This window comes from Arachis ipaensis, chromosome B06 (genome assembly GCF_000816755.2).
Source record: "Arachis ipaensis cultivar K30076 chromosome B06, Araip1.1, whole genome shotgun sequence".
Taxonomy (NCBI): Eukaryota; Viridiplantae; Streptophyta; class Magnoliopsida; order Fabales; family Fabaceae; genus Arachis; species Arachis ipaensis.
Window position 1 is genome coordinate 113580984 of NC_029790.2, and position 15821 is coordinate 113596804.

Genomic DNA, 15821 nt, shown 5'->3' on the forward strand with positions numbered 1-15821 from the left:
AAATTTTGACTTGACTAACAAGAAACAACTAAATTTTAAAAATTTTGACTAAGTCAACCCAAAATTTCGAAATTTATGAGTAAAATAAGGGAAAGATATTATTTTTTATTTTTTGAATTAATGAAGAAAGAGAAAAACAACAAAATGACACAAAACATAAGAATTTAAGATCAAAAAAAGTAATGCATGCAAGAACACTTTGAATGTCAAGATGAACACCAAGAACACTTCGAATATCAAGATGAACATCAAGAACATATTTTTGAAAATTTTTAAGAAAAGAAAGACTTGCAAGACACCAAACTTAAGAATTTTTGTACTAGGGACACTAACAATTTGAAAATGTATATGAAAAACAAGAAAAGACACAAAACAAGAAAAATTAAAGATCAAACAAGGAAAATCATCAAGAACAACTTGAAGATCATGAAGAACATATGATGAATTTCGAAAATTCAAGAAAAATTAAAAACATGCAATTGACACCAAACTTAAAATTTGACACAAGACTCAAACAAGAAACATAAAATTTTTTTTTTGGTTTTTATGATTTTATTAAAATTTTGCATATTTTTCGAAATTATTTTGGAAAAAGAAAATAAATAAATTCAAAATTTTTAATAAGAATTCTAGGATTCATGCAATGTTAGTCTAAAGTTTCGGTCCAATAGAATTAGACTTGGCCATATCGCCAGCCAAGCTTTAGCATACCTAATACAGACATGTCCTTTCTACAATGGAAAGTGGAAACCTCAGTCCAAAAGACTAGACATGGCTTAATAGCCAGCCAAGCTTCAACATATCTCATGAAGCTCTAGAATTCATTCTTAAAAATTTTTATGAATTTTTTCGAAAACTAAATAATTTTTTTTTTTTGTTTTTTTTCGAAAATAAAAAATAAAAAGCTTAAACATAAAATAAAATTACCCAATCTAAGCAACAACATGAACCGTCAGTTGTCCAAACTCGAACAATCCCCGGCAACGGCGCCAAAAACTTGGTGCACGAAATTGTGATCACACTTTTCACAACTCCGCACAACTAACCAGCAAGTGCACTGGGTCGTCCAAGTAATCCCTTACGTGAGTAAGGGTCGATCCCACGGAGATTGTCGGCTTGAAGCAAGCTATGGTCATCTTGTAAATCTTAGTCAGGCAAATTCAAATGGTTATGAGTATTGATAATTAAAAGATAAATAAAACATAAAATAAAATAAAGTTACTTATGTAATTCATTGGTGGGAATTTTAGATAAGCGTTTGGAGATGCTTTGTTGCTTCTGAAATTTTGCTTTCCTATTGTCTTCTTCCAATCATGCGTGCTCCCTTCCATGGCAAGCTGTATGATCCTCTCGGATGAAAAATACCAGGTACGATCTCTGCACGGCTAATCAACTGTCGAATTTTTCATCTCGGATGAAAAATACCAGGTACAGCTACCGCACGGATAATCATCTATCGGTTCTCACTAGCGTCGGAATAGGATCTCTCTATCTTTTTGCACACTGTCACTGCGCCCAACATTCGCAAGTTTGAAGCTCTTCACAGTCATCCCTTCCCAGATCCTACTTGGAATACCACAGACAAGGTTTAGACTTTCTGAATCTCAGGAATGCTGCCAATGGTTCTAGCCTATACCACGAAGGTTCTGATCTTAGATTCGGATGCTCTATTGTTAGGAGAGAAGATGCGAATCACAGATCAGAGACCCAAGAGAATATACTCCGGCTGTCGTTCAATGACTACGTTGAACATCATGTAGACCGCTTGTGGTTGTCAGGCACGCAGATCTTGGCTAAGCGAGTAACGAAGATAGTGGGTGATTGTCACAGGTCACCCCTTCATTCTGACTTAACTGAATTAAGTACGAGAGTATATCTTAGAGAAGAAGTAGGCATGAATTGAAAGAAAAAAAATAGTACTTGCATTAATTTATGAAGAACAGCAGAGCTCCACACCTTAATTTATGAGGTGTAGAAACTCCACCGTAGAAAATACATAAGAGAAAAAAGGTCTAGGCATGGCCGAATAGCCAGCCTCCCAATTGTGAAAAATGGCATAAGCTCCTAAGTATAATAGTAAAAAGTGCTATTTATACTAAACTAGTTACTAAGGATTACAGAAAATAAGTAACTAAGTGTAGATAGTGCAGAAATCCACTTCCGGGGCCCACTTGGTGTGTGCTTGGACTGAGCATTGAGCTTTACACGTGCATAGGCCATTCTTGGAGTTAAACACCAGCTTGGGTGCCAGTTTGGGCGTTTAACTCCAGTTCTGGTGCCAGTTCTAGCGTTTTACTCCAGAAAAGGGTCTCAGGTGGGCGTTTGAACGCCAATTTGAGCCATCAAATCTCGGAAAAAGTATGAACTATTATACATTTCTGGAAAGCCCAAGATGTCTAATTTCTAACGCAATTAAGAGCGCGCCAATTGGGCTTCTGTAGCTCTAGAAAATCCACTTCGAGTGCAGGAGGGTCATAATCCAACAGCATCTGCAGTCCTTTCTCAGCCTCTGAATCAGATTTTTGCTCAGGTCCCTCAATTTCAGCCAGAAAATACCTGAAATTATAGAAAGACACACAAACTCATAGTAAAGTCCAAAAATATGATTTTTGTACAAAACTAATAAAAATATAATAAAAAGTAACTAAAACATACTAAAAACTATGTAAAAACAATGCCAAAAAGGGTATAAATTATCCGCTCATCAAACATCAAAGAACCTAAAATCTCAATATTTTTACCCAAGAATTTTGAAATCAAGGGCTGGGAAAACTTGAAGGAAAAGGTAGCTTAACTCAAGAACAAAGTTGTGGGCTTTGTAGAGCCCGACGCCATGGTCGCGTGACTGCAAACGGTGCGGCAATCGGAGCTCCGGATCAAAAGTTACATGGGTTTGAAGATTGAGTGAGGGTTTGGGAATTTTTGGAAGTGTTCTTCCTCCTTTCTGCACCAGCAACGTGTTTAGCATGCAAATGGAGAGAGAAATGAGCTGAGCTCATTTAATTAGGTGAGTGGGTGGGGCTCACGGGCCTGGTTTAGGTCCGGTTCGGCTCAATTTTGGACCAAATTCTTTAAAATTAGTGTCGAAATTCTCGTTTTAATTTTCTCTATCATGTTAAACTATAAAAATCACATTTTTAATTTTCTAGAATAAATTTTAATTTATGGGCTAATTATTTATTAATTAACCGGATTTTACACCATATTTTTTGGAAAATTCATTCATTTCTGATCCTACTTTTTTCCTTTTTTATCACCAAAATTGGCTAGTTTTAGTTGCAATTTTTTTCACTCATTCTTATGCACATTCCTTAATTAGACAATGCAACAGTTGTTCAACATTGAATAACATACAATATCTATAGAATAACTTCCTGAATTCACTCTCTTGGTTCCCTTGTACCTTCTATTCGTACTAAATCACCAATATACATCCTCATTGTATCGTGCTAGTTTCTAATCCAAATTATTGTAGTCGCACTGTCCTCAGTGTACTATCTCACTAAGTTTGAATGGGTTATACCCGAACTTATTGACTGATTGTGTTGGATCCTTCTGGTTGTTTTTCATTTTCTTCACATAGTTCACTGCAAGACGTACAGTAGATAGCAGCACTTTATTAACTAGGTATATTTTATTTCTCTTTGGTTACTTTATGTAAATTAGAAGAGAAAAATAATGTCATATATTGTTGAATATAAATTTTGTACTAGTTGATTGGTGCAGTGACTTAAGTAAATTTTATTTCATCATCGCATAGAGTTAGTGTCACTAATTGCCAAATGCTAACAATATTGGTGTGTTCTCAGATGTAGAGAGCTACAAAGAAAAGTGCATAAAGCTCAAATATTAGTTGAAGAGTAGGAGAAGATGGTGCAGAATTTGGACGAGAGAGAAACCAAGTATATGAGACTTCAAAAAAGTAAAGTTGGAGTTGTTAATTTTGAGCAATTAACAATAATTGGAAAGGTGCTTTTGGTGAGGTATATAATAAATATTTTAGATCATGTTATATTATAAACTTTGGATTCTTTTCATATATAGTATCTAATAATTTGTTTTGTTATCGGTGAATGATTCTGGAAAAAGAGCTTTTGCTTTCTTCCCTCTTGAACAGTAAGGGCCCTTCTCACCTCCTACGAGTCGTCCGGCGGAAAAGACTTTATGAATGGAGTCAAAGATGTTGAGGTCGAAGGAGGTCCAACCCGAGCTCGAACCTTCGTGTGAACCCACACCCACTATGGAGTTAGATCCACCGGAGGTCATTTTTGTACAATCCCCAATTGTGCATTACCATTTAATAGAAATATTCAACTTTAATAATAATTATCTCAATAGAAGGATTAGTGAATATGATTTGTCAATAGTATAAATGCATTAGATTTAATCTCTTATTATAAAATCTAGCACCTTTATATTATGCTCTTTACTCTTTTTTTTTTTTAAATTGTAGGTGAGGCTATGTCATGCTAAAGGCACAGGAGATGTTTTGGCCATGAAGAAGTCAAAGAAGTAAAAGATACTTAACCAAGGATAGGTATTGCAATAAAAAAGTGAAATTCATAAATCATTAATTCTTTTACAAGATTTTCTCTGATAGAGTTTTAAGATCCATACCAATAATGCTAAAACAAAAACTGTTATTTATTAATAGTTTAAAGTATGAATTTGATTTGTGCCTTCTATTTTTCTTACTTCATATGAACATCTAAACATGTGCTTTCTTTTTTCCATTGACAAGTAGAAAGTCCACCAGTTGTAACTGCAACTGTAGGACCTTGGCAAAAAGTAACAATTTTTGTTTGACTTATACTTTATTGAGATCCTTAGTAAGGGACTTGCTTGCTAATTTTCTCATAGCATAAATGTTTGTGTCGGTGCATGAGCAAAGAGAAAATATAGAATTTACATCCTTGTGGTTTTATCATTTCTTATGGATATTTTGTTAATAATTCATGTGATGAAAAAATAGAAGTAATCTTTATATGCAATTTAGCTATTACAGTTTGTAGTGATACGATGCTTGGGGTATTATGCCTGTTATATTTAGAAAAAAAATGCAAAGGTATCATACTGTCAGCTACACTAGTGCAGTTAATAAAAGTGCAATAGGTGGACCATCTACTAGCGATGGCAGAAGATCTGATTCATCTACTTTGCTGGCTAACTCGTGTCTTTCATCTTGTTTCCAGGCTATTAGAAAACATCTTCGCCGCTGCTTGCTTTCTTCTTTCTTGATTTGATCTTTCCTCTGCCTGCTTTCAATTAATTAATGTGTCTTATTCTTCTTTGACGTTAATTTTTTTATTACTAATTCTCTTCAAAGTTCTTATAAAAATTTCATGTGTCATCTTTTCTTAATTCTCTTTGGTTGGTAACACAATTCCTTATCACTTGTTTTTTACATTATTTTTTCTTTTTTTCCTCCTTTAAAGCACGATGGTTGGTGAACTAGTGGAATACCATTTTTGGTAGTTTAAAACCGCTGCAATTGCCAAAATAAATTGTTGCGATTCGGCACATGTGTTGTAGTGACCACTTACTACATGTGCGACATATGATTCGTATGCCACATTAATGACATATATGAGCTCATGTTTGGGCCTCCAAAAGGTTCCCAATCTGCTGCAATCATGAAGAAAAAGGAAGGGTAATCACAGGGAAAAAATTACATGCACTCACGTATATTAGGTTATTTTCTAGGTTTAATTAGATTAATTTTCTAGGGAGAAAAGTTCTACCTACTCTTTAGAAATTTTAGTTCTCTCTTAGGACTTACAATTAAGCTCAATTTACTTTAATTTCTATTAGGTTCTTGCAAGATTTAAGTTTCAAGTTTTAATTTCTTCAATTTCTCTTTGGTTTATATTTTCATGCTGTACTCTTTTAGACTCTATGTTATAAATATTTGTTCCTTGAAGATTTTATTTAAATTAATGGAATGTGTTTCTTTTAATTGTGTTGAGTTTATAATCATTTGTGTTTCTATTACATCTCTTGTTAATTTGGTGAATTTAGATGTATATTTTAATTAATTGCAGTGTTAAATTTTTTTATATCTTTCAAGTATTTGATAAAATACTTAGGATAGATATGGTGTTGAAATCTTGGTTGGCATAAGGGTAAGATCTAGGGCATTGTTGTAAAATCCATACCAGATTAGTGAGTTCAATCGAAAAATTGGTGAACTGAATCCTAAATCGATCCGATTCGAAGCTAAGACCATTTCTGCTTAATAACCGATGAGCATAAGTCTGCTTGGGTCACACAAGCTTGCAAACCTACGGTGCTCCGATATTACGATTTTTAGAATCAATTTTCTCTACCTTGCTTTAGTGCTTGTGCACCGTGCGAACAAACGGTGCTCCAACGCTCCGTGTAAAATCTGTTCAAACTGTAATTAATTAAATAATAAATTAAATAGAAGTGAATATGGTTAAAAAACTTAGCAATCGGAATTTGATAATTTAAATATGATATTTGAATTCAGTGAATTTTTCTAAGTCAGAAAACATAGTTTTCTGCGTAAAAATGCGCACTGGAATTTCGACCGGCAGTACCGGCTGAGATCTGTCTGGTACTGCAGCTGAGAAAATTAATTATAAGTAAATAAGATTAAGAAATTAGGGCTTATAATTAAGAAATGTAGAAATATTTAAAATGCGATTTAAAGCGCTAATCTTAAAGGTTTTGGCCCAAAATTGGGCCAACGGACCAAACCAAGTGAACCGGGCCCAAGTGGACCCAAGACCCACCATATATAAATATTAGTTATGAGTATTTCAGCTCATTTACCCTAAAAAAAGAGACTTGGGGCGCTGAAATGAGAGAGAGGTGAGAGGTGAGGGTTCCAACTTCAATTTCAATCTTCAAATTACCATAACTTTCTCTCCGGAACTCCGATTGAGAAGCCGTTTGCGGTCACGCGTTGCTCTTCTCATCCTCTACAATTCTATATAAGTTTGTAGTGAGCATTCCACTTTCCTTTGCCCAGTTTTCGTTTTTCTCTTTAAATTCGAATTTGGTTTGGGTTTTGAGGAAAACTTGTGATTTTGGTTGTTTAGGAGTGCTCTAGTATGAATCATTAGTGATATTCATCACAAAATTTCGTGGATTAAGGTAAGAAACCCTCTAACCCTTGTGATTTATCATTTTCATGAACCCTAGGTTGATGTATATATGTAAAATTGGTTATGTTAGTGTATTTGGTGATTTTGGTGCACAATTGGGAGGTTAGTGTTGCTTGTGGAGCTTTGGTGAGGCTTGGAGCTAAGGGTTGGTGGAGACTTCCAAGAAGAAGCTCAATTAATTTGGCTATAAGAGGTACGGTTTAAGTTTCATTTAAGTACAGTGTGGTGTGATGAGAATTCCTAGGCTAGATGCCCTAGGATTAAGTTTGGATTGTGTAAATGGTTGGTACTAATATGCATAGTTGATATGTAATGTAAATTAATGATTAGGTTGAGAATTGTGTGAACTTGTATGTTTGGTGTGTTGAGGATTTCATGGATTGGATATTGAATGTGTGAATAATTAGTTTGGTTATTGAATAATAAGGTTTGAGGAATTGAGATGTGGAATTTGATAATTTTGGGTGAAATTGTGTAAATGAGGTATGTTTGGTTTTAGTTGAGTGTAATTATGTGAATGTGATTGGGTTGTGGTCATTTGGATGAGTGAAAATGAATTCGACTTGTGAACATTGGAAAAATTAGTGATTTCTATTTTTGGGTAGAAACTGATTTTTGACCAACTTTGGCGATCCGTAACTCGGTCCACGGAGTTTGGAATTCTTCAAAATTAGATTTTTATGAAAGTTTATTCAACAATATTTTCAACGGTTCAAAAATTGATGAAAAAGGAATTTTTAGAAGAAGTTATGTGTGTTGGAAATTTGGGTTTTGAAAATGTAATTCTGCAGCTTTTTAACTTAGTAAAAATTTTGGAAAATTGTGCTTCCACGCGCACACGTGGCCGACGCGCACGCATCATTCTCGATTTTTACTCACCCATGCGTAAACCTGGCCGACGCGTATGCGTCGATGCACGGACACGAATGCCTCGTAGTAAATCCAGAGAGCTGTGCGGGTATTGTGCTGGTTTTGTGCGAGACGCACAAAACGCACCCACGCGTACGCGTGGCTGACACGCACGCGTCACTCTGCTTTTCTGACTCTCACACATCGCTCTACTTTTCAGCCTCTCACGCGTGCGCGTGGGCGACGCGCACGCGTGACCTTATTTTCGGCGGAAATTAATTTTTGAGTTTTAAGACAAATTCCATACTTCTAAGCCTCCACTTTCATCCTTTAAACCCTAAATTTTTATAGTATTCCTAATAATGAGAAGTTAGGGCATGTGGTAACTTGTGGATGAAGTAAAGTGAGAACCAATAATGAATGATGAGTAATGATAATTGTATGAGTTGCTAAGGATGAATGTGAAAGTACTGTGTATAGTATGAGTCGAATGGCTGTGATAAGAATTGAATTATGGCTAAGTATGTATATGTATATGATTAATGACTAGATGTGGTAAGGGAATAATGATAGAACATGTTGAATGTGATGTGTGACCCCGGGTAGTAGGCGGTGGCGTTGTCCACTTGCTCCGGATATGAGATGGGAAGAAGGATTATGATAATGAGTTTAATTATGGAGTTTTGAATGAATGTATGCTTGAGATGCCTGGGTAGTAGCAAGGGTTGTGATTCGTCCCACTTGCTCCGGGTAACTGTTTGAGAATTGGTAATAATGGAGTGTGATTATTAATGAATGTGTATTTGTGATACCTGGGTAGTAGCAAGGGTTGTGGTTCGTTCCGCTTGCTCCAGGTTAATGTTTGAGATTTGATAACAATGATGATTGATTGAGGAAGCTTTAACATGTGGCGAGTATGTCGGAGATGCATATATGATTAATGAACGAATGTGGCAAATGAATAGTGTTGGAAAATGTTGAATGTGAGTATGCTTGTGTTTTCTCTCTGGTTGTAAGGGCGACAAGGCGCATATACCCTCTAATGGCGACAGGGCGCAGATACCCTCTAATGGCGACAGGGCGCAGATACCCTCTAATGGTGATAGGGCACGTATTCCCTCTAATGATATTAATGCGCAATAGAGAGACTGTGCCTGGATTAGCTACCGGACACATCGGGTTGGCTTGATAACCGACAGATGATATTATCAGCCATAGGACAGGCATACATTATTTGCATATGTTTGAATTGTTTGGGTTTGCCTATTTGTTTTGGATTGCTATATCATATAAGCTATGTTACCTGATTACGTGCTACTTGTTCTACTTGTACTTTAATTGTGTATTACTTGTCTGTATTGATTGTGTTTGTACAACTGAGAGGTCCCTCATGCTGGTGTTGGTTGACGCTGAGGGCTATTCTCGTTGAAATGGAATAATGATATGATTAATTTAAAATGATAATTATTGAATGAGATAAATTGAGCTCCCTGGGTAGACGCAGTGAAGTGATTTCACTTGTTCCAGGTAGAGAATGAGATAATTTAAGCTCCCTAGGTAGACGCAGTGAAATAATTTCACTTGCTCCAGGTGAGGATGAGGTATTGATATAGAATTGCTGAGACAGAATAACTGGTGATGGTTTGTTTATGATTCTGATTCTGATTCGTTAGAGAGTTAGAAAGTTGGGAAACATGAGGAAGATAAATTACATTTAGCATTCCCTTATGACAGTTGCCTATTTATGGATTAGCGAGAACATGGGATGAATGTTTGGTGAAATGAAGTTTAGGATGCTTAGTGAGTTTTTATTACAATGCATTGTATTTATTTGGCACTTTTACCGTACTGGGAACCCATGGGTCGGGAGTTCTCATTCCGTATATATCTCTTCTTTTTCAGATACAGTCCAGGTGCTCAGAAGTGAGCTATGGTTCTCTGAGAGATGGCGAAGTTCTTTATATTCTCTACTTTATATTTTACTTAGAATCTCTCCACCTTTATTTGGAAAGACTTATATTATGTATTGAACTCTTTTGAACTTGCCTATAGAGGCTCTTATGTTTCTTTTGGGAGAGATTAGGAGATACTGTTGTCAACTACTTTCATACTGTACCCTAGCCGGCCTAAACTTCACGGGTCGCGACTAGTGGCCATTTACTTATGTTATATATCTATATATTATCCTTCTCTTATTCTCCTTTGTGCCTTTATCTGTATATCGCTTTCGACGTCACGCCTTATCTTTTAGTTGTTGATACGTGAGCGCTACGGCTTCGCGATTTTTGTTTCTACTCTTTTTAGACTTCTTGATTAATACTCCTTTCAATTATACTTATAATTATGTATTAAAAAAATTCACCTGAGAGTCGTACCACTGTAATATCATTGACTTATGACTCAAGCATAAGGATTTGAATATTAAGGTGTTACACTCTACAAGTCCACCTGTACTCCGGCGTTTGTAATTTTGGAATTTCTTCCACCAGCCTATATAGTTTTTTATTATTATAGAATAAAACAACAAATAAACCCTTGAGAATTTATATTTCAGACATATTAGTCCCTAAAAAAAAGTACCAATAAAGTCTTCCACGGTAATAAACATGGACAACTTAATTCAAATTAAAACATTCTATCTTAATTATAGGAACTAATTTAAGGCTGTAGATTCGTTACTCCTACTTTTAGGTGGGAGTAACATTAGCCAACATAAAAGTATTTACAAATAGAACCCACTCTTTTATTTTTGAAAAATTAACAATTAAAAGCTTGCCCCTTTGTTTTTGGTATTTACACATTCTCTATTTTCTTTTAATCATAACGTCGAAGAGATGAGATGTTTGCCTCTATTAGGGTTCTTGTCATGTTCTTGTCCCATCTCCGCAGCTACTACTGAGGCTGTCGCTACCGCCTCTTGCACTCAGCATCGTCACCGCTCTTTCTACTGCCGTCGTACCACATTTTTTGGTCCCTTTGCGTTGTTATGATTCATCTCTATTACTGTGAACTACCCAGGTTTCATTTCATTTTATTTTATTTTATTACTTTTTCTATAGAAATTTTTGTGAATTTGGATGTTTTTCTACTGTTTTTGCACCACACTTTTTATTATATTTTATACTTTGGCCCCCTTTTTTTGTTTTTTATAAAAAAAAATTGCTATATGTCCTTGAAGCAATCTTAATATATTTTGTGAGACATGAGTCTGAGGGATACATCATGTAAAATTGGTCTTCCTTTATCAATTAAAAGTTAAATCTTGTTTACTATTGGATTGTCAGCCTAATTGACTAATTATTATTTTGTCATGTGAAGGATTCATTGACTGAACATGTTCCATGAGAATTGAAAATCTTAATCTCTTCTAGCAAAAAACTATCTTAATTAATTTTGGATTCTTTTCATAGCATTTTCCTTTTACTTTTACACAATAATATACTTCATGTTGTCCTAATGTGTAGAGTTGTATTCACGATTAAAAAGAAAGAAAACAGATTGCAGTTGTGAGCTTAGGGAACACACATTGTTCAGCCTCTGTATTGCTAGTTGATCTTTTTTTATTAAAAATTGACTATTTTGTTGGAACTACTTATATCTGAGGTATACTTTGAATTTTGTTAGTCATGCTCCTACAATTCTAATTTTTCACCCCCAATTCTTTGGTTCATTTGTTAATTACAATCCATTAATGTTTATCTATGACAGTGAAAGGATTTGAAATGATATCTTTTGGGCCTATACGACTTTTTTGTGTTTCTCAAGTTTATATCAACTAGGTTTTTGACACAACTACATGTATTTCTCTTATTGGAAATGGTGGTCTAATGCAGGTTTTGTGGTCTTGGAGAAAATCTATGGAAGATGCAAAGAACAAGTTAAAAGAGAGTAGCACATCCAATTTGGAGTCTTTAAAATAGATGGCGATTTTTTAGTTTTTTGCCGGATCATTTTAACGATTGATTCTGGTTTTGGACTTTAATTTTCTATAAATATCCACCATCAAGCTCATTTGATTCGGTAATCTATCCAATTGTATCTTGCACATGTGCTGCTTATTTAAGCTACCTATTCAAGTGGATGCCTCGTACTAAAGAATCACGTTTCTGATATTTATTGTTAGCATGTTATTCAACTATCAAGAGGTATTATATTTTGTTGTTGTGAACTGTGTTATGAATGGTAAAAAATATAATTTAGTGTTTTCGTTCATGGATTGGCCTTTTTTTAGGTGGAGTTGAATTTTTATCTCTCTTCTCTATATAAGTTGAAGGGGGTAAACTAACCTTTTTCCTAGTCCTTGTAGTATTATTCTTGGGAAAAGGACTACATATATATGCAAAATTCATTCATGTACATTTTTCAAAGTTGTTATTGTCCTAGTATGTGGCCAAGACTTGTGCTTTCCTAAGAAGAATGAATATTCTCATAGAAAATTTCGAAGGTATAACTTACTTTGACCATTTACTATAATTTGTTATGCTATCTTTTTTCCCCTTTTGTATGTAACTTTAAACTTGGAACTATTACTTTTCGTAGTTTAGAATTATTTTCTATGAAATACATCATATGTAGTTAACGTCTTTTCCTTAAGCCAATGTTTGTCTCAGGTGCCCGAATTGATATAAGGCATTATTTTTTGTTTAATTCTAAACACAAGCAATACTCATACCTCCTGCAAATTTTCATTTGTCATTGGCTCTTTCTTGGGGCATTATCATTAGCTTACTTTTATATGTATGCACAATCAATTAAGATTTTAGTATTAAAAATGTAGTGATAGACCTCTTTTCTTTGTGTTTTATTTTTTTACAGCACTAATGATGTAGTTTTGGGGGAAATGAAGAAAGACTACATGCTATATGGAGGGAAGGGCATTACCAGAAATTAGTCTAGTTAAATAAATGTCTATACGAATGCTAAAGATTGTCATATATGCTGTTAAGTTAATGTATGGTACATTAGAACCTTCGTTAATTTTTTTTTGAAAGTTGTATTCAATTAGAACAATAATGAAAGAGTTCTTAAAATGAGTTTTGGTTATTCTTAAAGAAATTGAAGACAAAAATTGAGGTTATTTGAGGTAAAATAAATAAATGGAGTGTTATTTGTGTTGGTTCCTTTTTCTAAAGCTTTCCAAATGCTTTTAATGGTTACTCCATGGCTTGAATATTTCAAATAGAACTATTATCTCATCCCTTAGCTGAAATAGATATGCATTCTTGTTTATGTTTTTACATTAACTACATTTTAAACTAGTTTCACTATATTCCAAGCCAATTGGGATTTTCTAATTCTTGAATTGGAAAGGTTTGTATTATAAAATTGGAATATGACTAAATTATGATTTTTTACAATAATTACTCTTGTATCAACACCATTTGGTTGCAATGCACAAAATAATTTATATTTATTAGATAGATCAACATGCTATGAATTGTGTGACACAGAAGTTCTGATTCATCATTATGCTCTTCCGTCATCATTTCGTGCGATATTATGGAAATAGCTAGTTCAGCTTCTTGACTGAATTGAGTTTTTTTGTGATTTAACACAATCTTATTTAGCCATGTGCACATACTTAAAAATAACATCTATTAAATATATGTAAGCATAAAAATAAGGCAGCACTGCTTCACCATTTACAATCACCAATTAAGCTAATAAGGGTAAGCAACAAATATAAATAAAAACATACAGTTGTTCACCAATACAGCCAAAATATTATTTATTTAAAACAATGCTACAGTAGTGTAATCAATACAATATTGTTGAAACTAAATCAAAAATGTCACCATTTAAAGTATGCTTTCCAGTCCTTATGGAGACTATATCTATTTTCAGAAATCGAAGCAACAACGATGTAAATATAGAGCGAAATATAATATTTGCAACTATTGTTAATAATATGGAAACACCATGAAAGAAATGCTTCTGTTAATGATATAGTCATTTGCTGCCCAAATTTTTTCAACTGTTGTAATATAAACACCAACTATGCTTGATTAACATGCAACCATCCTGATGGTAGTTAGCGAGTCCTGCATGAAAAGAGCTACGCATAAAAAGATAAAGAGGCCTGATGTGAAACTCATCACAGTTGTACTCACAATATAAATAGCATAGCAAATTAGCAATCACATAAGTGAAACAGTGTGCTCAATTTCAAATTCAAGTACAAAAAGATTTAAAAGAAACCTTGCTAGTTGTTACATCTGAAGCAATCCATGTTGTTGTTAGGTATAAGCTATATTTGGCAATTTGCCACAAACTAGGTTCATCAATTTGTGTGACTAAGTCAGGTTCATGAGGTGTACCTTGTTCTCTTGCACTTAGTTCTTTGGTGTAAGTAATTAAAGGAGTTCGAAGATTAGATTCAAGTCCTTGGTAAGTCTCACTAAATCCGAGAGTCAAACTAATCTCGGATGAGGAAGCACTAGATGAAGTGAACTCTTTGTAAAATTTTCTATATGATTTTTTCATACATATCCAACAAGTATGAAATTGGGTCATTGAGGACAAGGACAATTTTAACTCCAAACCAAACAAAAGAAAATAGATATTCAATCACAATGTTAATAATCTGATCTGCATAAACACGTGAAAAGGCTAAGAATTATATTTTGAATATAATGATACACCAACATGGTAGGATAATGTCAGATACAAGAATCAAGAACAGCACACTCCCAAGAGTAATCACTTGACAGTAATAACATATAATACGAACATAATAGATCGAATTGACATGCAATAACTTCTAAGAATCTACTATAATATCTGCTGAATTTGAACCCAAGTCCATGCATAATAATGACATAGCAATGCTTCTCAACAACAAGATAAATGGTTTTGCAAAATTTTTATCTTCTACTGACAAAAAACATAACTAGTCAAAATTGATAAAATTAACTAATGCTATCTGAAAGAAAGAAAACATAACTTTCTAAAGTGCTAAAATTGCTAAACTAACCAATACTATAATTCTATACATGTTAAAAAAATATCAGCAGACTTTCTCATATTATTTCCATTTCTAAATTAAAATGGAAACTTTGAAAAGAAAGAAACCAAATTGAGAGATATATCTAAACTGAGATACTGAACTAAAGCAGAGAGCTGGAGATAGCGAGTCCAGAAAGGAGAAAAAATGTTGCTTCGACTTCGAGCAGACACGGAAGAGAGACATGGCGAGACCGCCCATCAGCGGTGGCGAGATACGGCGAGACACGGGGAGAAGTAGAGTCACAATGACGGCGCACAGCGAGGAGCAGAGAACCAACAATGGCTCACGACGAGGATTAGGGAACGAGTGACCGCAAAGGGAGAGGAACAGAGAATGAGTGACGGTGGTAGAAGAAGGCAAGAACCCTAGCAGAGGCAAATGTATTCTCCTCTTTGAAACTGTGATTAAAAAAGAAAAGGAAGAAGGTGTAAAAAACATAAATAGAGAGGTAAATGTCAAATTATGAATTCTTTCAAAAACAAAAAAATGGGGTTCTTTTTATAAATATGAGCAATGCTAGGAGACCAGCAACCTTTTATGATTGGTAGTCATCAAATAGCCATCAATAATGATTTAATGGTATGAGATTGGTGTGAGATTTTATCTAATGACTCACCTTTCTCTGCTGGTTATATGCTGGCCAAAATTCAATAAAATTGCTGGCCCCTAGACTTTTCCAATAAATATTTTTAGGATGTTAACGATACTCCCACATAAAAGTGGGAGTAACAAATCCATGGCCCTAATTTAAAAGTAGTGTTTTTACATTTACTATCTTAAATAATTTTAAAAATATTTTTTTTTGTTTAAAGCTAAAACTAATCCATCCAAATATA

The 15821-nt window shown here is 34.3% G+C and overlaps 2 long non-coding RNA genes across 3 annotated transcripts; both read left to right on the forward strand.

The window, feature by feature from the left end:
• Window positions 3385-5361, forward strand: LOC110263491. Of its 2 annotated transcripts, XR_002349260.1 has the most exons (4): window positions 3385-3983; window positions 4454-4537; window positions 4757-4788; window positions 5193-5361. It is a non-coding gene; the product is annotated as an uncharacterized LOC110263491 (long non-coding RNA). The 2 variants fall into 2 exon arrangements; XR_002349259.1 differs by lacking the exon at window positions 3385-3983 and adding an exon at window positions 4035-4261 and having other exon boundaries at window positions 4454-5361.
• On the forward strand, window positions 12367-12931 carry LOC110263490. Its single transcript, XR_002349258.1, has 2 exons — window positions 12367-12423; window positions 12795-12931. It is a non-coding gene; the product is annotated as an uncharacterized LOC110263490 (long non-coding RNA).